General features: G+C 44.2%; 1 long non-coding RNA gene across 1 annotated transcript; it reads right to left on the bottom strand.

The window, feature by feature from the left end:
- Positions 1–1,193: 1,193 nt before the first annotated feature.
- On the bottom strand, positions 1,194–27,355 carry LOC132820716 (uncharacterized). Its single transcript, XR_009645233.1, has 6 exons — positions 27,276–27,355; positions 22,377–22,439; positions 11,762–11,791; positions 10,910–11,125; positions 4,323–4,520; positions 1,194–1,506 (listed from the first exon to the last, which is right to left on the bottom strand). It is a non-coding gene; the product is annotated as an uncharacterized LOC132820716 (long non-coding RNA).

Raw genomic sequence — 27,355 nt, 5'->3', positions numbered from 1 at the left:
TACCCACTGCAGGAATTTTAGCCTCTGACCTGCTCTTGTAAGCATTGTATTTACATAGCTAGTCCAGAGCTGAAAAATGTGTTGCTGGAAAAGCATAGCAGGTCAGGCAGCATCCAAGGAGCAGGAGAATCGACGTTTCGGGCATAAGCCTTTCTTCAGGATTCCTAGTCCAGTTCAGTTTCAATAACGGCCAATGGTTGCTCACTACTCGAGTTGGCTCCCTGCAATCTGTAGGGGCCTCTGACGGAGCTACAGAAATCAGTTCAGTGTGCAAACCACTCAGGGTCACAATGTGATCATAGAATGTAAGTGGGTGCATCAATTTTACAAGCTGCATAACTGACACAGACAGGCTCTGAATGGTGACTATTGCACTCAAGAGACAGGAGTACCTTAATTCAAACCCCTTGTCAAGTACGTTTGATCTTGTAAGACCTAAACAGGGTTGTGGCATGAAGCATTTTTCATTCTTAAGGATGGCATAGATATTTTGGTGGCGTTACCCCTCCCAGAACTGATGCTGGGATCATTTCATCTCTTGCCAGGTGGTTAGACAACTTTGGCTCTGCAGGCTGAGCTTTCACAGTTAAACCTAACTTGTCAGTTTGTGTACATACAATGGTGGAAGAATCCCATGTACGTGGAGTAAAGTCTCGTATGGGGACATGGTGATCATTTTTGGATGGTTTAGTACATACTCAAGCCCTAACCTAATTGGAAGTGTACTGGTGCTCTCTCTGCAACGTGGGGAGGATGCCTGAAGATTCTCACAAAGCTAAACTAAACTAAAAAAATCAGGACAGTAATTTCAGTCTCATCTGACGGGTGAGGAACAAAAGCAATCAGATTGACCACATGTTTTACCTGCATTGAAGTTTTCTCTGCCCGTGGAAACTACATTTGGTTGCTTTGCAATATGGGCAGCTGATCTGAACACATCAGTTTCCATCCAACTGGATGCGGTTACAATTGCTCTGAAAGGGAATTTCCCTTTGCTGTAATAATTGGAGGTCTTGAGGGGCAGTGATGGTATACATCCAAACTGTCGGAGAGCTGCGCCCAATTGAACAGAGGCCACACAAGCGCAGGGCGGGTGAAATTGACAAGCTGTTTATTACAAGCGACATGGCTGGAAGAGAAATTGACGAGGCTGATACAAAACTGACAGTCTGTGCAGGTAGATCAGGGGGTCTCTTCCTCGAGCACTGGGCCCAGGCAGTTTTATAGGGCTACAGTAACGTGTTGTGAGTTATAGTACAATCAAGTGTAAAACACAATCAGTGGGAGGACAATCAGCCGTCCAGTAGCAGCAATCCGATCCTCAGTGAGAGTAGGTGCTAATCTTTCTCATCCTGATATCAATGGGTTTCCATCGAGGTTAGTCCACAAGCGAGGTACCTTGGTCCCTTTCAGTCTGGGCACCCTTTGTGGAGTTCCAGTTTGTGTGGGGAGTGAAGCCGCTGTTAGGGCTTCGGGAGCGGTTGTGCTTACTGAGAGCGAACAAGTCTAGAACATAGAAAACATAGAACATAGAAAAATACAGCGCAGTACAGGCCCTTCGGCCCTCGATGTTGTGCCAATCCAAGACCACCTAACCTACACTAGCCCACTTTCCTCCATAAGCCTAGCCAATGCCCGTTTAAATGCCCATAAAGAGGGAGAGTCCACCACTGCTACTGGCAGGGCATTCTATGAACTCACGACTCACTGAGTAAAGAATCTAGCCCTAACATCAGTCATATACCTACCACCCCTTAATTTAAAGCTATGCCCCCTCGTAATATCTGACTCTACATGGAAAAAGGTTCTCATGGTCAACCCTATCTAAACCCCTAATCATCTTGTACACCTCGATCAAGTCACCCCTAAACCTTCTTTTCTCCAATGAAAACAGCCCCAAGTGCCTCAGCCTTTCCTCATACGATTTTCCTACCATACCAGGCAACATCCTGGTAAACCTCCTCTGCACTCGTTCCAGTGCCTCCACATCCTTCCTATAGTATGGCGACCAAAACTGCACACAATACTCCAGATGCGGCCGCACCAGAGTCTTATACAACTGCAACATGACCTCAGGACTCCGGAACTCAATTCCTCTACCAATAAAAGCCAGTACGCCATATGCCTTCTTCACAGCACTATTTACCTGGGTGGCAACTTTCAGAGATCTGTGTACATGGACACCAAGATCCCTCTGCTCATTCACACCACCAAGTATCCAACCATTAGCCCAGTACCCCATCTTCTTGTTACTCTTACCAAAGTGAATCACTTCACACTTAGCTACGTTGAACTCCATTTGCCACCTTTCTGCCCAGCTCTGCAGCTTATCTATATCCCGCTGTAACCTGCCACATCCTTCCTCACTGTCAACAATTCCACCGACTTTCGTATCATCCGCAAACTTGCTCACCTAACCTTCTAGCCCCTCCTCCAGGTCATTTATAAAAATGACAAACAGCAATGGTCCCAAAACAGATCCTTGTGGAACACCGCTGGTAACTGCACTCCAAGATGAATCTTTACCATCAACTACTACCCTCTGTCTTCTTCCAGCCAGCCAATTCCTGATCCAAACCTCCAACTCACCCTCAATGCCATACCTCCATATTTTTTGCAGTAGCCTACCATGGGGAACCTTATCAAACGCCTTACTAAAATCCATATACACCACATCTACCGCTTTACCCTCATCCACCTCCTTAGTCACCTTCTCAAAGAATTCAATAAGGTTTGTGATGCACGACCTGCCCTTCACAAAAACATGCTGACTATCCTTGATCACATTATTCCTATCCAGATGTTCATAAGTCTTATCCCTTACAATTCTCTCTAAGACTTTGCCCACAACAGAGGTAAGACTCACCGGCCTATAGTTACTAGGGTTATCCCTACTCCCCTTCTTGAACAAGGGAACCACATTTGCTATCCTCCAGTCTTCTGGCACTATTCCTGTAGACAACGAGGACATAAAAATCAAGGCCAATGGCTCTGCAATCTCCTCCCTTGCTTCCCAGAGAATCCTAGGATAAATGCCATCAGGCCCAGGGGACTTATCTACATTCACCCTTTCCAGAATTTCCAACACCTCTTTGCTACATATCTCAAAGCCATCTATTCTAACTAATTGTGACTCAATATTCACATCGGCAACAATGTCCTGTTCCCAAGTGAATACTGACGAAAAGTATTCATTCAGTGTCTCCCCAATTTCTTCAGCCTCCACACGCAACTTCCAATTACTATCCTTGACGGGACCTATACCTACCCTAGTCATTCTTTTATTCCTGACATACCTATAGAAAGCCTTTGGGTTTTTCCTAATCCTATCAACCAAGAACTTTTCATGTCCCCTCCTTGCTGCTCTTAGCTCTCTCTTTAGATCCTTCCTGGCTACCTTATAACTCTCAATTGCCCCAATTGAACCTTCACGCCTCATCTTTACATAGGCCGCCCTCTTCCCTTTAACAAGGGATTCCAATTCCTTATTAAACCTCGGCTCCCTCACACGACTCTTTTCCTCCCTGCCTGACAGGTACATACTTATCAAGGACACTCAGTAGTTGCTCCTTGAACAAGCTCCACATATCGATTGCACCCTTCCCTTGAAGCCTACTTTTCCAAGCCACGCATCCTAAGTCATGCCTCACTGCATCATAATTTCCCTGCCCCTAGCTATAACTCTTGCCCTGTAGTGCACACTTATCCCTCTCCATCACTAGAGTAAAAGTCACCGAATTGTGGTCACTGTCCCCAAAGTGCTCACCTACCTCCAAGTCTAACACCTGCCCTGGTTCGTTACCCAGAACCAAATCCAGTATGGCCTCACCTCTTGTTGGCCTTTCTACATATTGTGTCAGGAAACCCTCCTGCACACATTGGACAAACACCGACCCATCTAACGTACTCGAGCTATAGCTTTCCCAGTCAATATCTGGAAAGTTAAAGTCCCCTATAACAACCACCCTATTACTTTCACTCTTCTCCTGAATCATCCTCGCAATCCTTTCTTCTACATCTCTAGGATTATTAGGAGGCCTGTAGAAAACTCCTAACAGGGTGACCTCACCCTTTCCTATTTCTAAGCTCAGCCCAAACTACCTCAGATGGCGAGTCTTCATCCATCGTCCTTTCCACCGCTGTAATACTATCTTTGACAGGCAATGCCACACCTCCCTCTCTTTTACCCCCACCTCTGACCCTACTAAAACATTTAAACCCTGGAACCTGCAACAACCAATCTTGTCCCTGTTCTACCCATGTCTCCGTAATAGCACAACATCGAACTCCCAAGTACCAACCCACGCTGCAAGTTCACCTACCTTATTTCGTATACTTCTCGCATTGAAGTATACACAGGCTGTCTGGGGAGGTGCATTCCCCAGTCTGGAATTGGCTTGAGTCATCTCCTGTTTGCTGCCTCGTGTCTTAGTTAGCCTGTTTGGTCAAGGCTGAGGCACTCTGGGTAGTTTCTGTTGTGGCTCAGGCAGCCATGGTTCCTTATGTTCTTTGTGGCCATGCTGTGGGTGGACAGGATAGTGAAATTTCTCCCACACAGACATATGAGCTAAACGCAGGAGAAGGCCCCTTCAGATCATGGCTAACCTCAACTCCCACGTTCCCACCTACTCTGATAACCTTGTTTGCCAAGGAACTATTTATCTCTGTCTTTAAAATACTTAAAGACTCTGTTTCCATTGTCTTTTGAGAGAGGGTTCATGACCCTCTGCTTGAAAACAAAAGTCCATCTCATTCCTGTCTTAAATGATTAGGTGATCCCCTTACTTTTTAATAGTGCTTCCTAGTTCTGGTCTCCCCCATAAAAGGGAGCACCTTCCACCTCTACTTCATCAAGACCATTGAGGAACTTGCATACTTTAATAAGTTTTGTCTTAAACTCCGATGAAAGCAAGCTCAGTTTGTCTGTCCATTTATCGACTTGATTTCCTGGCTGAAGCTACAGAGACCATAGAGATGCTCCAGGATTTCGCAATACAACACAAAATCATGGAAAATATGTTTAACTACAATTACGACATTGTGGACTGCATTGCACTCATCTGAAGATAGCACACTGAGCAGATAAATATTACTGAGTTTTCCCAGAGCTAACTTTAAACATTTTTCAATGCCTTTCACTGTACAAGGTAAGGTGTGAACATATTGGAAAATAAATACGTTTCACATATTTACCGTGTCACTGTTTTTATTTTATTTTATGCCATAGAGCTTGTTTGTAGGCAAAGTCAGGTTGCACAGCGGCCTCCACAGCTATCTCAAAGCTGCGATTAACACAAATTTGTGGACAGGCCCCCTGCGATTTGAGTCATTACAATTTTACTGTACATTGCAGAAAGCTGCCTTTCAGGGCTAGACTGTTTTATAGAAACAGTGGCAGGGTTGTGCTGTCTGCTAGAATTGGACTGATGCCATCACAGGAACAGCACTCAAGTAACACTTAAGATGCTCATGGCCCCGAACTTTAAAACAGAGGTAAGAATTTTAAACTTGAAGTGTGGCTGGATCAGTAACCAATCTCGGTCATTAAGCATAAGAGCGATGGGTTAATGAGACTTGCTGCTAGTTAGGACCAAGCCTGCAGAACTTTGTGTGATGTAGAGTTTAGGTCTGGAAGGTGAAAGTCTGACCAGGATAATGGTAATAACCAAAGCAAGGAAGAAGATCCATCAGCATAGGAAGTGAAGGACACCTGGAATTGGACAGTGCAATGGAGATGAAAGTAGATGGCCTTGGGTAATATGCAAATCAACACAGCGATGTGGAACTTAATTTTGATGGACAAAGCAGAGAGCTAACATTGTTCTCCTTCAAGCAACGGTGCATAAGGTGAAATATGAGGAAAATGTTCAAAATAGTGGGCTTTAAAAGAATAAATTCCTCTGATAAAATCTATAACAAGAGAACACAAATTTAAGGCTAATGACCGGGGGAAATGAGAATTTTCTTTTGGTTGGCTATTTGTTATGATTTCAAGTGCATTCAATTGTAGCTTTCAAAAGGAATTGAATATTTATTTGAAAATGAGAAAATCACACTTAGAAAGAGGAGTGGGATGAATTACATTCGATAGATAGCCCTTTCAAATAAATGGTAGATGCAGCAAGGGCCAGTAGCCTCTTTTTTTCACTGCAGCACTGGAGAATCCTTCGCAGATAAACGAATGCCTCGAGGTAGGTCACAATACCTTTATTTTTCCCTAATACACCCATATGCCTAGATAATTTGAAGGGGAAAAATCAACAACCTGGGAAACAGTTAACCTTCCCAACACAGACTCTTAGTAACATTGTGACAGCCATGGATGATAGGTGGGTCAAGAATGCAGCTGTAGGCACTGGGATCATTTGTACTTGGAGCTTTGGAGTGAGAGGGAAATTGAAGGGTCTGAATAATGAATCAGTCTGATACACAGCAACTTCTGCTACTTCAGCCATCAGCAGATGCCTCTATACAACAACAAAGGTTGTGAAATGTCTTCCTTTAGCTTAGTTTCCCATTAAGTTGAAGTTCATCAGTTCAGTCACTACGACATTGGAATACTTCTCCTGATTCTACAACAATATTCAGTGCACTCAGAGATACTTCCATGTGTGTCTGTAATTCACCATTACACTTTCCTCAAACTGACTATCAAAACAGTATTGTTTTTCTTTCTCCTCAGGACAGACTGTTCAATGCAAGATACTGAGTTACTGACTGGGAGTTGGGGCGGTGATGTACCTAACATAATTCTCTGGGCAATTCTGGAGGCACACAGAGCAAAATGTGTTGTTGGAATAGCTGCAAAATATTCCTTCAAGCAATCTTTATATAGCTGTCTAGGATAGGTCCCTTCCTGAAGGACTTGATGAACGTATCCCTGAAGTTACTGTCGATGCTGTTGAGAAATAATTTAGCACAGCCAAACAGATGTGAGAAGGTGGACTGCTCCAATCACTGCCATCTTTTGTATCGTGCTTAGGACATGCCACAAGGGGAAAGCCTCCCCAATACTCTTGACCCACTCCAATTTGCCTATCAGACCAATAGATCCACATCAGCTTCTGTATCACTTACCTTTCACTCTTCCCTAGAACATCTTGACACCAAGCACAGCTACGTAAGAATCCTACTCATTGATTACAGTTCAGCCTTAAACACTATTATCCCCTCGAGACCGATTACTAAACTGAGTGATCTTGGACTAAGCCCCACTCTCTTCAACTGGATCCTCAGGTTCCTGACCCATAGGTCACAATCAGTGAAGAATGGGGACAATATTTCATCCTCACTAACACTGGTGCCCCCCCAGAGGTGCATTCTCATCCCCTACTGTACTCTCTATACCCATGACTGCGTCGCCAAATACCAGACTAATGCCATTTACAAGGTCACTGATGACACCACCATAGCCAGTCAAATCTCAGATGGCAACAAAACAGACTACAGATGGGAGGTGAAAGACCTAGAAAAATGGGGCACTGAGCACAACCTCACTCTCAATGCTGTCAAAAAAAACCCAAAGAACTCATTATTGACTTTTGGCAGGATGTTACTCCTACCCTCCTACACATTAACAGCACAGAGGTGGAACAAATGGACAGTGTCAAGCTCCTGGGAGTGGTCATCCACAACAAGCTTTCTTGGACTCTTCATGTGGATGCACTGGTTACAAAGGCCCAACAACGTCTCTTCTTCCTCAGGCAGCTGAGGAAATTTGCCATGACGGTAACTACTTTTGCCAACTTTTATAGGTGCCCCATCGAGAGCATTCTGTCTGGATGTATCACTACCTGGCATGGGCAACTGTACCATTCAGGATTGGAGACGGTTACAGAGAGTGGGGAACTCGGCCAGACAATCCCAAAGGCCAACCTCCCATCTACAGAATCCATCTACCAGGCCCGCTGTCAAGGAAAGGCCGCCAGCATTCTCAAAGATCCATCCCACCCTGGCAATGTTTTTCTACAACCTCTACCATCGGGGAGAAGGTACAGAAGCCTGAACATATGCACCAGCCGGTTTCAAAACTGTTTCTACCCTACTGTTGTTAGAATACCGAATGGACTCACAAACTCTCAACATTCACCTGTACCTGTGTTTTTGTGTTGCTGCTGTTTACCTGTTATTTACTATCTATGCTACTTAACTCTGTGATCTGCCTGTATTGCTCACAGGACAAAACTTTTCACTGTATCTCAGTACACGTGACAATAAATTCAATTCAATTCAATTCATACAGCATCTTCCTTTTAGATTCACGCACGAGAATATCCAGCTCCAGAGTTTAAGAATTGAAGAAGACGAAAACTGGCTTTCTGCAAAACAGATTCCTGTTCCTTACCTTGTTATAACCTATTGGTGTCAATCCATATGATGACGCACAGTGACTCATTCAGTTCACTCTCCTTAAATTTACTGGGTATCAATGTTGCTGCATGCAGTGTATCAAAGCAACTTGTATCGTGACGGATGGTCCTACCAATGTAATCTTATCTGTTGCATCAACCTGAGATCAGATGACAAAGATTTGTTTGTCCTAAGTAAGATTATTGTGTAACTTTTCTAATATGGTAACATCTTAGTTGGATCTCTGCTAAGCTCCTTTAAACTGTTGACTTAATTGTTAACTATAATTACAAGGAGGCAAGGGAGGGAACCTGCCTTGGTCTTTCAAAATGTATGTTCTTATGTTTTGCTGTGTCATTCTATGGTGTCAGAGGGCTGCCCTTGTTGGATTTTAAACATGTTAAGTATCAATTACATCGCAATAAAGTATTCCATTACATCAGCATAGCCAGGCTCTCAAACGCTGTATCAGGTCTTTTAGCACAACCAATCCTCCGACATCGATCTCTATCCCGCAAAAGTACCTTCCACATCTGTTCTCAGGAAAAGGTTGCATGTAACAAGAAACACTTACACACAGGAAATAGTCATCAAAGCGATGCATATTTAGTCCAAATGAGAAGTAGGCCAACAGGTGTGGAGGTTAGAAGAGGGGAAGGTGCCAGGATGGGAGGGTGGGTTGTACGGGGGCGTGGACCTGACCAGGTAGTCACGGAGGGAACGGTCTTTGCAGAAGGCAGAAAGGGGTGGGGAGGGAAATATATCCCTGGTGGTGGGGTCTTTTTGGAGGTGGTGGAAATGTCGGCAGATGATTTGGTTTATGCGAAGGTTTGTAGGGTGGAAGGTGAGCACCAGGGGCGTTCTGTCCTTGTTACGGTTGGAGGGGTGGGGTCTGAGGGCAGAAGTGCAGGATGTGGACGAGATACGTTGGAGGGCATCTTTAACCATGTGGGAAGGGAAATTGTGGTCTCTAAAGAAGGAGGCCATCTGGTGTGTTCTGTGGTGGAAACAGGTCATTCAGCCCATCGAGCCTACATTGACTGTCTGAACAATATCCCACTCAGACCCACCTTCCCCACCCAATCCCTGTGAGCTTGCAGTTCCTGTGGCTAGTCCACCCAACCTCCATAACCCTGGACACTGTGAGCAATTTAGTATGGCCAGTCTACCTAACCTTTCATTTCTTTGGACTGTGGGAGGAAACTTACTCAGACACAGAGAGAATGTGCAAACTCCACACAGACAGGCGCCTGAGGGTGGAATCGAACCGGGGTTCCTGGTGCTGTGAGGCAACAATATTAATCACTGAGCCCTTATGAATCTGAGGTGAGTAAATGGTAACATTTTTAGCAATTTCCTGCCTCCCAGTGCAATGTCATTAATGAGCTCTATGGACGAGGGTATCAATCAGAATGTGAAATGTGATTACTCAAGAGATAACAGAGAGAATCAAACATGGAGCCACTCTACAGAACTTCCAATCTGTTTTTGGCACAAAAGGCACAAGTTTTAATGTGGCCTGTGTTTGGCAATTGAAGAGGACATGGAGAAATCTATTACCCAGTTTTATATTTGTGGGAGTTTCTTCTGATGCAGAGAATTTTGTAAGGGTTGAATGAAAGATCTAGAAAAAGGTACCTTCTCCAACGTTATGGAAACGTTGGATGACAAACCTTCTCCACCCGCAAGCAGCAACTGTTGTGAAAGTCAGACGGAAGCATGGGTTGAAGCTGACAAGGTCAAGGAGAGTCCCTTTTGTTGAGCATGGAAGTGATTATCCAATGTTTACATGAGGAAAACTTGGTGCATCAAGGGAGGAACTGGAAGGAACAAAAGGAGAGACAAAAAGGTTCTTACCTGAAAAGGACACGTTTACTGATTCTATAAGGTTAGCAGTAGATGATATAAACAACCATCAGCCTCTAGCAATGTGTCTTCAAATAAGAAGGCTGCATGGCGGCTCAGTGGTTAGCACTGCTACCTCACAGTGCCAGGGGCCTAGGTTCAATTCCAGCCGCGGGTGACTGGCTGTGTGGAGTTTGCACATTCTCCCCATGTCTGTGTGGGTTTGCTCTGGTTTTCTCCCACAATCCAAAGATGTCCAGGTTATGGTGAATTGGCCATGCTAAATTGCCCATAGTGTATAAGGTAGTGTAGGTCAGGGGTAAATGTAGAGTAATAGGGTAGGGGAATGGGTCTGGGTGGGATACTGTTTGGTGGGTCAGTGTGGACTTGTTGGGCCAAATGGCCTGTTTACACACTGAAGGGAGCCTATGAAACTTTATTCAACCATGGGGCCACATTGTACCTTTCTTGTCCTTACATCATAGATCATCATCATCCTCTATCTTCCTGGCTCTTCAGGTCAGAATCGGACCACAGCTTTCTGCAGGATGAATGGGTCATGGGAGCTGCTGAGAAAATACATAATTACAAGTGATTCTACCCCTCTGTTGTTCTGGCTGGGCAAATCACCTCATGTTTTATTTGATTTTCTGGCATGAGTCCATTACCAAGACTTCGCCTCAGTCTGCTGCTGTGCTGTGAGGACCTCACTTACCTCTGTTGGTGTACTGGTTCCCGGTCTTACAATGGGGCCCTCCTGGACTGGAGGCAAGTTCTTCCAGTGTGAGGAGTCCTGAACACCAGCTCCTCCATCACTTTGACTTCACTTGCTCTGGACGGACCCTGCTGAGCTTTCACTCCTTATGAAGCCCTCCAGAAACTTGCCAAGTCAATAGGGATCCAGCATCTTGAGATTCCTGTATCTGCATCCCTGAACATTTTCAGGAATTCATAAGAAAATTCAGTATCAGTGAGAATGAGGAAGAGTCAGCCATATCTCTTTGTCTCGGCTAAAGGTGGCAACTTGTGCAGCAACGTTCCACAACTTGGTCTGTTTACCCTTAATATACTTACTATTCCCCACCGTCTGGCTGCTGCACTCAAGTTAATCCCTGAAAAACGGGAATTAAATTTAAAGGTCACACTTTTCTTTGAATTGCATTGCAATTACTTCTGTAGAAATGTGCTCAAAATCCTGAAATCTGACACTGCCCCATTACAGAAGTGATAGGCCTTTCCTGCGGATGCCATGTGTTGAGATCCCAGCACAGCCAAACAATGTACCAGTCATCCACTGGATTCAAATTGCGAACTACAGGGTACGAGAGATGACTGAGAGTTTCTGTACTTGACTGCATCACAAAACTTTGACAGCTAAAGATGGAGATAGTATGTGCTGAAGCAGCTCTTTAAGACTGTCTGCAGTACTTTGCAGACTTTAGTGACAGTTTTCTTAAGGAATCTTTAAATCAGCACTGACACATTTCTTGAGGTAGGCGTAGATTAGAAATCTTATTGTCAAACTAAATGTGTGCATCCAAATACAACATCAAATGTGCAATCTCACCTCTCTCCTATGCTTTTCCTCCTTCAGAATCTGCAAATAGAGACACACGGCTAAAAATTAAGGTACCCATGCCTTGCATGTTAATGAATTCTTGAACAACTACTTCTGAAAAAAAAAGTACAAAAATGCCTTCCGGCTTTAAGTTCTCACACAAATGCCCCAACAAGTTTCAAAATCTTTCTTTGTTCTGCAAGGTTAAACAGTGCAGAAAGAAACAGTTGCTGTGATATAAAATAACAGCAATGCAGTTTTAGCAAAAAAAGGACAAAACATAATGAAACAGGCCGCCATGGCAACATCCCTTTCAATTCAGACCATCGGCTGCTGATTCCAGTCGTCTACTGTATTACGGGAGGACCATAAATACATTCGAAGGTGATAATAAAACTTGAGTTGCAGATTTTGAGTTGATCATTTTACAACGTGTTTCGCCCTGGTGCTTTTTGCACTTCAGTTATTTTTGCTGTGCCAAAAATGACAAAAATCCCAGCAATCCAAGAAGTGCCCAAGAATTGGGCTGCTGTGCCAATTCCCATCCTCTGACTCCCGTTGTAATCTGGAACAACAGGATCATTTCACGACAAGGTATGGTATGCTAATGAAATATCTGATTGAAACATATAAAGCTTTTTCGAGCTTGACAGAGCAGACTGTGACAGGGCGTAGAACTGCAGATCGCATTATCAGGAGGAATAATTTTAGAACTGATATGAGAAGAAACGTCTTCAATCTGAAAGTGATTTGAATTGAATTCTGCATCCCAGAGTGCTATAGATGCACAGGCAACGTTTGCACTCAGGACTGAAGTTGCTAGATGTTTGGAGTTCCACAGATTAGGGATATGCAGAAAAGTGGAGTTGATACAGCAAGTTTAACCTTGAGCTAGTTGAATTTCAAACAGATGCATGGGCTAAGTGGCCAAATGCTAATCATTTTTCTTATCTTCTTATATCACTGCAAGCATTGGTCATTACTGCAACACTTGCACAGATCACAAGACTTCTATGGAAGCCTGTCAGGTGAATGCATTGCAAAATGAGGCCTGTTTCCTACAGTCTAGTTTTCTGATAAATTCAAGACCTGGAACAGGCCTTACTAACCATCACAGTGGATTAACCTCCCAAATGACAGGATTACAAATACTGCCGGATTGATTTGGAGTCTTCTGGCTTGAAAGACCAGTGTCCTGGGTGCTGCTGTAACCAACCTGGGAAAAAGACCGCAGGAACACCAAAACAGTTAAGGGCTGGATTTTATGTTTTATTGGCTAAGATCAAGCTGTGTAGAGCTTTTAGGAGGGTTTGTTGATTATATAGCCTAAGTACTCAATGTAGTCTTTAAAAACCTCACATTTCTCCCTTTTTACTTGTAGGCCATGCTCCTGCAACCCTTTCTGGGTTTTCAGACATTCCATTGTGCAGAAAATAAGTTGAAAGCATTACCAGGTTACCACATTAACTGCATAAAAAATGGTTTCCACAGACAATCACTCACTTCATTCCAGTCTTGAAAAACAGATGGCACAATGAGGATCTGTGGTGACCTTAGGGTCACAGTCAGCCCCGCCCCAAAAAACTCTTTCCACTCATAGTAGACCTGTTCAGTGAACTGGCAGATGGGAAGAAATTCTCAAAACTGATCCGTCCTAGGCCTAGCTACAGTTGGGGGGGGGCGGGGGGGGGGGGGGGGGGGGGGGGGTCGGCGGGGGATGGTGTGGTGGTGGTCATAAAGGAGTCCCAGCCACTGCTGATGACAGTTTCATGTTCCACCACAAACGACCGCCTTTCGGAATCATGCCAACACTGCCTCTGTTCCAGACTTGGAAGTTACACATCCACAAGTTATAATCCATCAGGTTTATTCGGAGCACTGCTCCTTTGTCAGGTCAAGTTCATCTGACAAAAGAGCGGTGCTCCAAATGTTTGTGATTTCAAATAAACCTTTCGGACTATAATCTGTGGTTGTATAACTTCTGACTCTGTCCACACCAGTGCCTCCATGTTCCAGAGGTCATGATTTGGAGATGCCGGTGTTGGACTGAGGTGTACAAAGTTAAAAAGCACACAACACCAGGTTATAGTCCAACAGGATTCTGGAGTAGTGTGGTGCTGGAAAAGCACAGCAGTTCAGGTAACATCCAAGGAGCAGAAAAATCGATGTTTCGGATAAAAGCCCCACAGGTTTATTTGGAAGCACTAGCTTTTGGAGCGCCGCTCCTTCATCAGGTGATTTTTTTTAACTTTGTATTCCAAAGGACCATGGACCAAATATTAAGTGGATCGCCAAGTGTTACCTGGATGATATTTTAGTTACAGTCCCCTTCTAAGAGGAGCATTTGAAAAATCTAGAAGAAACCCTAAAAATATTGCAGGAGCACCCTTTTACAAGTGAAAAGGGAGAAATGAGAGTTTTTTTAAAGGCTACATAAAATACTTTGGCCATGTAATCAATGGTGAGGGATTGACACAAGGTGCTCAGAAAGATAGAGGCTATCATGAAGAGCCCGAGACCACAGAATGTGGCTCAGCTGAGGTCACTCTTGAGACTTGTTTATGAATATTAAGAAGCCAATCTAAAGCCCTGTGTTGGTTGTTGGGAAAAGGGCGGCCATGGAAACGGACTCAGAAATGTGAGGAGAATTACTGGGAGGCGAAGCAAGCCTTACAAAGGTTAGAGGTGTTGACGCTCTTCAACCTGAAGTTGGCGCTGCAGATGCCTCCACCTTACGGGATTGGCGCTGTACTATTGCACATCTTAACGAATGGAAGGGGAACTGCCATCACGTTTTCACTAAGGTCACTAACAAAGGTGGTGAAGTGTGTGATAAGTGGAAAAGGGTGGATTGAGCATCGTGCTCAGTGTTGGGAAGTTCACCCATTTCCTTTGTGGCGGGGGCACTTTGTGCTGCTGACAGACCACAGGCTGCTAACCTCCATTTTGAGCCTGGAAACAGGAATACTGTCAATGTCAGCAGCACACATGCAGAGGTGGGCGCTGGCTCTGTCAGCCTACTCATCTGAAATCAGATACTGACAGTGGGAGAAATACAGCAATGTAGATGCTTTGTCAAGGTTACCGTGACTGGGAAATAATATTCCTGACTGGAATCTGAAAATTATGTACCTTTCCCAGGAAAGCAAAGTGCTAGTGTCAGCGAATCAGGTGGGAAATTCTACCTGGAATTAAATCATTTTGACCCAAGTGGTGGACTTAGTCCTGGGTGGAAGGACTTTTCATAGAAACCATCCAGAATGACACCCTTACTATCCAAGAGGTGCTAGATAGGTATTTAAGATGGGCAATTAAAGTTGTTATCCTGTTACGAGAAAAGATGCTGGAATATGTGCATCAATACCACCCCAGTGTGGTGCAAATGAAAGAAATAGCCAGGAGTTACTTTTGGTGGCCGAATGTGGATTCTCAGATTGAGGAGAACGTGCAATCACATGATTCCTGTGCATTAGTAAGGAAGGCACCACCATTGTTACCCCTTCACCCATGGGAATGGCATCGATCACTATGGCAACAGATTCATGTTGTTTCTCGTGGGACCAGTAAAGGGATGGATGGTACAAGTGGTTATGAATGCCCACTCCAAGTAGGCCAAGGTGTGGTCATGAAGTCAGTATCAGTGAAAGCAATGATAGACGGACTGGATGAAATATTTGCCAAGTTTGGGAACCCCGAACAAGTCATGAGTGATGATGGCTCACAGCTTGTGGTGAAAGAACATAGAACATTACAGCGCAGTACAGGCCCTTCGGCCCTCGACGCTGTGCTGACCTGTGAAACCAATCTGAAGCTCAACTAACCTCCACTATTCCATTATAACGTTGAGTGGAGTATTGAAATAAAGGGAGAAGGGTATCATGTACGTAGGTAAGTGAGTGTTGCCTCTTTAAGAGAGCGGGTCAGGAGACACTGAGTTGGAAGCCAGGAGAGGCCATCTTAAGCTGATTTTGGAACAGAGAGGACATACAGTAAAGCATTCCTTGTTCATGTTTACCCTCCGATTACCTCATGTTCTATTTATGGATCTAGTGAACCACAAACATATTACATAGTGACCACACGTTTGGTAAGTGTTGGTTATTGGAGGAGCTCCAGCTCAGAGTCGCTGAGCTAGAGGCTGAGCTTCGAACACTGTGACCCATCTGGCAGTGTTCAGGAGAGTTACCTGGATGCTGTGTTTCAGGGGGCAGTCACACCCCTTAAATTGAGTACCTCAAATTCAGTCTGTGGTCAGAGACAGGAGGGTGGGAGGCAGGTCAAGGAAGCCAGGAGATAGTGCTGCTGGAGCCTTGGTCTTGCTAACAGATTCACGATTCCTGCTCCCTGTGTGGATGAGACTGGGGAGTGTAAGGACAATGAGCAAACAGAACGCAGCTCTGAGGTACAGGGAGCCATTCAAGAGAGGGGAGAAAAGAGAAATGTAGTTGTAATCAGGTATAGCACAGTCAAGGAAATAGTCACTACTCTCTGTGGCCTGGATCGAGAGTCCCGAAGGTTATATTGCTTGCCTGGTGCCTGGGTTCACGATAACTCATCTGAGCTGCAGAGGAATTTAGAGGGGGAGAGGAAAACTCCAGCTGTTGTGCTGCAAGTAGGCACCAACAATGTAGGTTGAATGAGGAAAGAGGAACTGTGAGCAGTTTGTGGCTAAATTAAAAAGCAGAACCAGAAAAGGTAATAGTCTCCGCATTATCACCTGAGCCTTGGACACATTGGCACAGGGTTAACAAGGTTAGAGAAATAAACGTGTGGCGCAGTGATTGGTGTGGGAGAAATGGGGTCACGTTCATGAGACATTGACGTCAGGACTGGGGAAGGACGGAGCTGTTCTGATGGAATGGACTCCACCTGAATCATGCTGGGTCCAGAGTCCTGGTGAATCACGTAACTAGGGCCATGGATAGGGCTTTAAATTAAACGGGATGGTGTGGATTCAGTATATGGTCAAAAGTAAAAGTGGGGAAGGGCTGAGCTGAGGCTATTAAAGTTTCCCCAATAAGTACTAGGACAGAGAGTGTGGAAAGGGTCAGGAATCTAACTTCAGGCATAGTAGATAGGGAGACAATTATGAGAAGGAAGGCAGTTAACGTAGGTATTACAGAGATGTGTCTGCAAGGGTATTAGGGCTGGGTTCTAAATAGCCAAGGGTACATATCCTACTGAAAGGACAGGCAGGTGGGCAGAGGAGGTGGCATTACCTTGTTAATAAGAAATAACATTGAAATGCGGAATCCATGTGGGTAGAGTTGAGAAACCGCAAACGGAAAGTGACTCTGATTGAAGTAGTGCACTGACCCCCTCGCAATAGTGAGGAGATCGGGGAAAAGATACATCAAGAGGTAGAATGGACATGTAAGAAAGGCATGGATGCAATAATCAAGAGGTCTTCAATATGTAGGTAGACTGCGAAAGTCAGGGAGGTAGTCAATCCCAAGAAAATAAATTCATAGAATGTCTGAGAGGTGGTTTTTTTGGAGCAGATGGTAGTATAGCCCATTAGGGAACCAGCAGTTCTGTATTCAGTGATGTGTAATGAGGCAGACCTGATTAGGGAGCTGAAGGTGAAAGAACTCCGAGAGACCATTGACCACAATCTGATAGAATTCATCCTGCAGCTTGAGATGGAGAAACTGAAATCAGATGTAACAGCATTACAATTGTGTGAAGGTAACTACAAAGAGAAGAGGGAGGAGCTGGTGAGAGTTGATTGGAAGGGGAGCCTAGCAGGGAAGACAGTGGAGCAACAATGGCAGGGGTTTCTGGGAGTAATTCAGGAGACACTGCAGAGATTCATCCCACAGAGGACGAAGTATACCAAGGGGGAGGATGAGGCAATGTAGCTGACAAGGGAAGTTAGGGCGAGCATAAAAACAAACAAAAAAGCGTACAATGTGATGAAGAGTGAAGGGACGATCATTCAGAACTGCTATGAGGGTGAATTTCTTCAGCCAGAGGGTGGGTAATCTGTGGAACTCATTACTGCAAAGGGCTGTGGAGGCCAAGTCACTGATGAGTGGTAAACCTTTAAAAACCAGCACAGTATAACGAAAATAGCAATGAGGGGGGAGAAGATGAAATTTGAGAGTAAACTAACTCAGTAATGTAAAAGAAGGTTGCAGGAGTTTAGATACTTAAAAGGTGAGAGAGAGGCAAGAGTGGACATGGACCACAGGAAAATGAGGCTGGAGAAATAGTAATGGGGAACAAAGAACTGGCAGAGGAACTGAAAAAGTACGCTGAATCAGTTTCCACATTGGAAAATACCAGCAGCATACGAGAACTTCAGAAGGGTCAGGAGCAGAGGTGAGTGCAGTGGCCATCACTAAGAAGAAGGTACTGGGAAGTTGAAAGGTCTGAAGATGCATTAATCACCTGGAAGAGATGGCCTATAGCCCGGAGTTCTGAAGGAGATAGCTGAAGAGATTAGGCAGAAGCGAGGACTGCAGATGCTGGAAATCAGAGTTTAGATTAGAGTGGTGCTGGAAAAGCACAGCAGGTCAGGCAGCATCCGAGGAGCAGGAGAATCGACGTTTCGGGCATAAGCCTTTCTTCAGGATTCTTAGTCCAGTTCGGGTTTTTGACAAGGTTCCACATAAGAGGCTGCAAAATAAGATGGGGGCCCATGATGTTCAGGGCAATATACTGGCATGGCTGGCTGGCTGGCAGATGAAAAAGAATAGGGATAAAGGGGTCTTTTTCAGCCAATAGCAATTGGCGACTAACGGAATTCCGGAGTGCAATGTTGGGACCACAGTTATACACTTTAAACATGAACAATCTGGCAGAAGGGCCTGAACAGAGGAGGAGAGTGGGCAAGGAAGTAGCAGCTGGAACACAATGTAGGAAAGTGTGAGGTTATGCACTTTGTAGGACGAATAGAGCTTCGACTATTTTATAAAGGAGATAAAGGCTTTGGAAATTTGAAGGACAAAAGGACTGACAACATAAGAACTAGGAACAGGACAATGCCATCTGGCCCTTTGAGTTTTTCTGTGGCCTCAGCTCCACATCCCTGACCTCTCACTATAACCCTTCATTCCTTTACTGTTCAAGATATTAGCTTTAAAAGCAACAGGACAATTTCTATCTAGATGCCTTACTATTTCTTCCTTGGTAATAGACTCAAGCATGTTTCCCACGACAGTGGTTAAGCTAACCGGTCATTAATCCCCATCTTTTGTCTATCTCCTTTTTAAAACAGTGAAGTCACATTTGCTGTTTTCCAATCTACTGGAACTGCCCTAGTCCAGTGAATTCTGGAAAATTACCGGCAATGCATTTGCTATTTCTCCCGCCATCTCTTTTAGTACCCTGGGATGCATTCCACCAGGGCCTGGAGACTTGTCTCTGCTTAGCTCCATGAGCTTGCCCAACACTACCTCTTTTTTGATAATGATTGTTTCCAGGTCCTCACCTACCTTCATCTTTTTGTCAATCACTGGCGTGTTATTCATATCCTCCACTTGGGAGTCCGAGTCCAGGATTCTCTTAATGTTAACATGCAGGTTCGGTTAGCAGTGAGGAAGGCAAATGCTTTGTCAGCATTTATTTCAAGAGGGCTAGAATACAAGAGCATGAATGTACTGCTGAGGCTGTATAAGGCTGTGGTCAGACCACCTTTGGAATATTGTGAACAAATTTGGGCCCCATATCTAAGGACTGATATGCCGGCAATGGAGAGGGTCCAAAGAAGTTTACAAGAATGATTCAAGGGATGAAAGGTTTGTCACATGAGGAGCAGTTGATAATTCTGGTCTGTACTCAATGGAGTTTCGAAGGATGAGGGAGGATCTAAAACTTATAGAATACGGAAAAGCCTGAATAAAGTGAATGTGTAGAAGATGTTTCCACTAGTATGAGAGACTAGGAGCTGAGGGCCTATAGTGAAAGGACAATCCTTTAGAACTGAAAGGAGGAGGAAGTTCTTCAGCCAGAGGGTGGTTAATCCATGGAACTCATTACAGCAGAGGGTTGTGGAGGCTGAATCATTGAGCGTATTTAGGGCACCAATAGATAGTTTGTACATATTAGACCATTGGGGTGGCATAGTGGCTCAGTGGTTCAGCCCTGCTGCCTCACAGCATCAGGGACCCAGGTTCAATTCCAGCCTCAGGCGACTGTGTGGGTTTCCTCCAGGTGCTCCAGTTTCCTCCCACAATCCAAAGATGTGCAGGTTTAGGTGAATTGGCCGTGCTAAATCAGCCATAGTACCCAGGGATGCGTAGGTTAGGTGCATTATTCAGGGGTAAATATAGGAAAAATAGGGTGGGGGAATGGGTCTGGGTGGGTTGCTCTGCGGAGGGTCATTGTGGACTTGTTGGGCCAAAGGGACTGATTCCACACTGCAGGGATTCTATGATAGATAGATGTTTGATTAGTAAGGAGATTAAGGGTTACGTTGCAAAATATATCAGCCAAGTTCGAATGCTGGAGCAGATTTGATGGGCCGAATGGCCAAATTCTGCTCCTTGGCCTTATGGTCTAATAAGGACAACATATTATGGAGGCTGGAAACCAGAATCAAAAACATTAAGTGCCAGAGAAGCTCCCACAGGTCTGACAGCATATGTGGCAAGAAAAATAGAGTCAATGTTTCAACAGAACTTCCTTCAAAATGGATAATTCAGTCTGTGCTATCCAATCCTGTAACAGAAACATTGTCACTTCCTTCTCATTCACCAAACGGTGACTATCGCAGGATTAAACTCCAGCAGACCTTGTAATTACCAGCCAGAACTTTACAATGGAACACTCCAGACTGTCGCAGTTCAACCCGTTGCTCCAAAGCTACAATTAAGGTCTCAGAAAATGTCGTCTCATGATCCCACTGGCCCCACTTGCCCCACCTCCAAGCCTCACCACATCCTGACTTGGAACTATATTGCTATTCCTTCATTGTCGCTGGGTCAAAATCCTGGAGCTCCCTTCCTCATTGTCTGTGGGTGTCTCTAACCCCATTGGCTGGTTCAAGAAGGTAGCTGAGCATCACCTTCTGAATAGCAAGTAGGGATGAGCAATAAATGGAAAGAAAACAAATCGGCTGTAATTATTGGATTATTATATCCGCACGTTGTATGCAAGGAGGTTCCTGATGTAAGGTCAACTTCCAGAACTAAAATGTACATGGTTTGGTTTCTAGCTCTATGTGTGATAGGAATTTATTTGATGTTAAGAGTGCAGTCAGAATTTATATGTGGCTGTTCCTTTTATGAAGGCATTTGCACTGGTTAAAACAAAATATAATGACACTACTGTTATAAAGCAATACTGGGGATGGGGTGGGGGGAGGGGAGCAGGAATAGTTCTATGTTACAATAATGGTTACATTTCAAAAGTATTCTATTGCCTGCAAAGCCCTTTGGGATGAATAAATGTTATGAAAGTACGATATAAGTGGAAGGTTTTTTTTATTTCCCAGTTATTTATGTCATGCAAACAACATGATGAAATGTTTACCAGGATTGAGTTTGTTGCATTGAGTGTTTAAATAAACAAGACAAGTTTGCCAAGGGCCGGGACCCTTTAGTTTGACACATAAGAGAAATTAACTTTCCGCATGATCACTACAAGCTCTTAACATGCAGATGTAGAGCTTTAGGAGGAGGTTGTTCACTGCAGTGTCACCATCTGACCCACAGTGACAGTGATCGGTGCCAACATTTACAGGAGATTGACTGTCAGAGTGAGAACTGCAGATGCTGGAGATCAGAGAGTGTGGTGCTGGAAAAGCACAGCAGATCAGGCAGCATCCGAAGAGTAGGAAAGTCAACATTTCGGGCAGAGAATTCAGACAATTTCTCAGAGATACAACCAATAACTGACTATGGAACCAGCCAATTAACTAAGTTGCAATAGCAAAATACAGCACATGCTTGAAACCTGAAGTTAAATCAGAAAATGCTGGAAAAACCCAGCAGGTTGGGAGTTTGTGACTGGTTTAGTCCTGGTTATGCTAATGAATGGGATCCATTGTCAGTGGGGCCTGCTGAAGCCCAGGCAACCTCCAACTAGGCCTCAGCCAGCATGGTTTGAGTCTTGTTCTCTGCTACCTTATGCTGTATACAATTCATAAAAGGTTCCTGTTCACCAGTATCAGGGCAGGTTCCTCCCTCTGGGTACAACCTTAATATAATTAATACAGCAGCAGAGTTAGTGGAGAAACTTTCTGCTTGTTGGTGAGAATATCCAAAGCAGTTGGCAGCACAAAGTACCTGCTTGGAGAAGACCTGAAACAGATGAAATGAGACACTCTCAAGCGATGCCAAAGGCAGGGGTGTGCTCTGGAATCGATCACCATGACAATTGGTGCGTGGGGGACAAACGTCGAGAAATCCCTCAGTCCAGGCCACAGAGAGTGGCAACAAAAGGTCGGGGGAACCAATACCATTCAGTGACTGGGCACAAAGAAATCAACTCTCAGTTTTGCCTAGTTTCAGAACACAGGTCTCCCTTTACAGGTGGATAAATCCTTACCTTGAGACTCTTGAGGCTGACTAGACCAGGGTTCTGAGTGGATAAGGTGTGCCAGTGGTTTGCTCAATAATGCATACCTTCAGATTATTGTAATGGATGTGCATAATGTGCCAATGTCGTGTCCACTTACCCGTCCAGCTTGCTCAACCTTCTCTCTTCACTGGGACCAGAAACTCCTCTGACGGTTCAATGCCTTTAAAATAATGAAGACGATCTGGGAGAAGGTTCTGCCAAACTGCATGCAAGTAGTCCTTACTGACATCACCCCAGGCCTCCACAATAATGTCAATAGCATTCTTAAGGTTAAAGCTCTTCCAAAATTGAAGAACACTTTCCTCATTATCCCCCTCAGTAGTTGCACATAGCTTCCTGGATGTGCATCTTAAATAATAAGCTTTCAAAGCTGTTATTGCACCCTGGTCCATGGGTTGGATGAGAGAGATTGTGTTCGGAGGTAGAAATAGCACTTTGATGGTTTCAGAAAGCTCACTAAATGGTGGAAGGATGCCTTGATGCATTCTCCAGAAAGAGGAGAATCTTGAAATCCAAATAATTTCTTGAAAAAAAATCCTTGAAAAAAATCAACAATAAGATGAGAAACAATTTGTCCCAGTCATCCAACCTCTTTTGGTTGCCCTGAAATAAACAGCTATAGTGGACTTAAGGAACCGGCGATGGAATTGTGTACTAGCCAACGGGAGGTCACTTTTTTAAAAATTGTTCCCCAATTCACCAGTTGTGTTCCAGCCAAATTGGATTGATGGAATGTGCATTATAAGAGAATAACCTGTAGATTTGCCCCTATTATTCTTCAAGATAAGCAGAGAACAGCATCAAAAAGAGACTTGGCAGGGTCGAGGCTTGGGTTAGGGGCTCATTGGCTATGAAAGAAATATGCATAGACTCAATCAGCACGGAAACAGACCTCAAAGTGTTAAGAGAAATGTTAGCATTAACCATTCATATTAAATTATATTGATTTAAAGAGGGTCACTTAAAGATGTGAAGGAAGATGTAGAATAATGATTAAGTCTCATTATGCTAATGGATGGGATATGACATCAGTAATGCTTGTTAATGACCACTCACACTTGAACCTAAGACCAGACCCAGAAGGTATCTCAGAATGCTCCCTCCTACCTAACTCTGTTTCTCGTGTGTATCGTCAATAAAAGGTTGCTACTCACTGGTATGAATTCAGACTCATCTCTCTCCCTGTACAACCTCAATCTGATCGATGGAGAAACAGAATTACTGGCCAGACCTTTCCCTTCTCAGGAAGCAGGATTGAAGGTGACCGAGGGCCTTGGCCCTAACTGAGATACTCACCCTCAGGAAGTGAGTTCTGATGGGAAGGCCCATGTTCAAACATCCTGATCTGATGCAGTTCAGCTCCCTAAGTCATTGTCATTGACCACTTGAGTACCTTCTCCCATGTGGGCTCCTAACACTCCTGTTTCTAGGTGGGAAGTCAAAGAAGTGGCCCCCCCAACTGGGGCGAACTCACCAAGGAGTTCCTTAATACTCTACATGCTCATTTGTGCAAGATAAGGGGCATGACCTAGGGCAGGGGGAATGGTATCTGAGAACCAAACCCTACTCTCACTTCTCACACTCTGGCTTCTTTCCCTGTGAGCCCGGTAGCCACACCCTTAAAAAGCACGTACCCTTCCCACTCTGATCCTCTATGGGGGTTAGAGGGTGGTGATTGTATCACACCACAAGCTGGTGGTAAGCAGAACTCCTGGTTGAATCTTCTACATTGCGATGGAAAGGACACTGACAGCCAATCAGCTGCCTTATTGATCGATGACCCAGTGAACCTTCCAAATAAGGTAGGCTGTGCGTTTCCGTCCATGAAACGTTCCTGCTCTCAGACTTCCTCCTGAGGCATGGAAATCCTGGGCTTTGATGAGAGCAGGAAGACTGGAATCAGGCAAGAGCAGCTGGAGGACAGTGAGAGCCATTAGAGGAGGGTTGTGTGGTCATTCATATTAAAAGCTACAGATGGGCAAAGTAGGGCAAAGGATCTCTGAGCAAATCAGCTATGGGGGGCAGGTAAGATCAACAGGGGCATAGCTGTATGTGGCTGGTGGAGGATGGGGGCACATTGCAGAGGTCCCAGTAGAGGGGGAAAATCTCAACTTGGAGCTCTGCAATCAATTTTGCTGAACAATGTTTCCTTTTTCTTCTACCTCACAACCAAGCCCAAAGCTGCACCCATTGGTGAAGGTTATTTAAGTCACTGCTGAGTTTTTTTTTCTGTTTTTCAAACCCACATTCTGCTCCACACTGAATACCTCTGGATAGTACTGGTGCTAGTTTCCCTTTGGGAAAATAGACAAATTACAGTATGTTCTCATAGCTGAATGTTAGCAGGAAAATTACAATATAGGCACCAACTAACTTAGTGTCCACGCAGAAGATGACTGAATAAAATCTAAATGGTAATAATGTTTATGATATTTTGTGAAGTAACAGACAAGAACAGTCTTTGGAAATCTGTACCATTCATGATCTATCCCTTTCAAACAATTCAACTTTGGTTTAACGAAGCCAGAAATTTACAGGAACGTCTCAGCAGGTCTGGCAGAAACTTAGAAACAGAAGAAGGGTCACTGGACCCAAAATGTTAACTCTGATTTCTCTCCACAGATGCTGCCAGACCTGCTGAGATTTTCCAGCAATTTCTGCTTTTGTTTCAAGTTTCCAGCAGGCTGTTCTCTCGGGGTTTTCCTTTTGTCAAGCCTGGTTTGATTTTGAAGGAAATGGCCTGAAATCAAAGCAATGAATTTTGTTGAAGGCAGGCTTCAGCTTTGGCCACATGTGATAAAGTGAGGTAATTTAGCAGGAAAGTAGTGAGTGCTGTGCATATAAAAAAGGATCAGGAGAAAATGTGGAAGAGCTACATGAAGTAAGAGGAATTGTCAAGCATACTTTTATGGCTTATAAATGTGAATTAAAAACTGAGGTGATATTTAAATATATTAACATAGTCATTACTTAGAAGTTAAGATCAATAATGTAAGTAAATCTAAACTGCTGACAGTTAATTCAGCAATGTTACTAGTATGCATTAACTATAATTTCTTATTAAGGTATTAAGGGTATGTAAATCTTCACGCCATCTTCTTCATTATTAAGTAAGATACAAATTTCTGTCGGAATTAGCTTTCAATATTTGTGCTGATTTGGTGAGAGGAAGGGAGTCAATAAATGTTAATATTGCTATTTAGTGCTAAGGCAATTTTTAGTAGAATATTTAAATTCACGTGATAATCTATTTAGAAATTAAACAAAAAAAAATTCTGTGAGGGTATATCAATGAAACTTAAAAGGGATGGTAATCAGTCACATAGGGCAGTACTTTAAAGAGCACACAGTGATGGGATATGGAGAGAGATTGAGGAGAACCACGTGAGAAATGAACAAAGACTTTCTTGATGTTAACTTACAGAGCTCTGGGCACAGCATGAGATTCTTATCAATGGGGATTTTTGCTTCTTATATCGTCTCGTAAACAGTAAATCTCACTCCATTAAAATGCCTCTTCCTATTCCACCACTAACCATGAGGAAACACCACAAAAGATGTTGACAATTCCTGACATGAAAGTCCAAGTAGATACTTGGCAACTTTAACTTGTCACTTACTCCTCCAGCTTTCTGTCAGTGAAGGGTATATATGGTGTGAATTAGAGTTAGGGTCAACGAGGGAAGATGTTGCATACTACAGTGAGAGTGATAGAGCATGAGCCTTGGTGGGAGGTATATGCAATAGCAGAGATAGAGTGAGTGTGAGGTAGCAGAGAGAAGAGGGTGGTACCTCCCTTGAAGGAGTGGAGAAGGCCATTAACCTCCATCCTGTATGCTTACAGATTGTGGAGATGGCACTGACCCAGGTTTGCGTCCTTGGAGCAGGCTGGTAGGTTCTGGAGGCGCAGTTTCCTCTGCTGCTCAGTCAGGAAGAGGACAGCCCTCTGCGTGGTTCTGTTACTAGGACCTCCAAGTCCTTGTCAGAGAAAAACAGTGCTAATTTCCCCTCATCCAATATCCTTCCAAATCAGTCCTGTACCAAGCAGGGCAGCTTTGGAATGCCAGTGCCGACCCTAGTGATCACCATCCTTTCAAATATGGCATGGGTATACTGGCCTATCCCAGGATATTTGATGAGTGATGAGTTCTTCCAGATATGACAAGTGGGAGAATCAGGCTAGAATGAAGTGGCACAGTGGCTCAGTGGTTAGCACTGCTGCCTCACAGCACCAGGATCCGGATTTGAGACCAGCCTTGGGCGACTGAATGCTCGGAGTTTACACCTCTCCCTGTGAAGCGTGAGCACTCTCTGGGTGCTGCGGTTTCCCCCACAGGCCAATGATGAGCAGATTGGATGCATTGGCATAGTAGCCAGGGATATGTAGGTTAGGTGGATTAGCCATAGAAAATGCAGGATTACAGGGTAGGCGAGTGGGTATGAGTGGGATACTCTTCAGAGGGTCAGTATGGACTCAATGGGCCAAATGGCCTGTTTCCACATTGAGGTTCTCTGATAGTATCGGGTGACAGCATCCCCATAATGCTGGGGTGGGTAGTTAATGAGGAAAGCGTCATACAATATATTAAGAAATCATACCTGTCCTCATGGAGAGAACATGACAAAATTGACACTTGCCAATCATTTTAAAATGACCCCATCTTGTGACCACAGTTTCAAAACTGAGATAATTATTGAATATTCTGACCACACCAACAACATTTTTCCTGAGATTAGTGCTGCCTTTATCTGAATCGTATCTCGGTGATGCAGAAATTTGATGCCACCAAAGTCTCTCAATGAAAGCTGAGAGCTTGGCCCACATATAGAAGGGTTGGTAATTAAAATGTCGTGACTCATTTGCATTCCTCCAGTTTGTTTACAGTAAAGCTGTGGCAGCAATATGTTGTGGAGAGAGGGTTTAGAAAGAATAGCTTGCAGATTAAGACTGGGCCTGGCAAAGTGCCAGGCTGAGGCATGTTCTGCCTGTACTCACCTCTTGTGTATTCATCAGAACCGAATTATTCTGGCTGTGAACTTTTCAACTTTCTGTTCATATTGTAGCCGCTGCACACT

This window comes from Hemiscyllium ocellatum, chromosome 1 (genome assembly GCF_020745735.1).
Source record: "Hemiscyllium ocellatum isolate sHemOce1 chromosome 1, sHemOce1.pat.X.cur, whole genome shotgun sequence".
NCBI classification, from domain to species: Eukaryota; Metazoa; Chordata; class Chondrichthyes; order Orectolobiformes; family Hemiscylliidae; genus Hemiscyllium; species Hemiscyllium ocellatum.
Note: the sequence above shows the minus strand (reverse complement) of the source record. Positions and strands in the feature narration are given on the sequence as shown.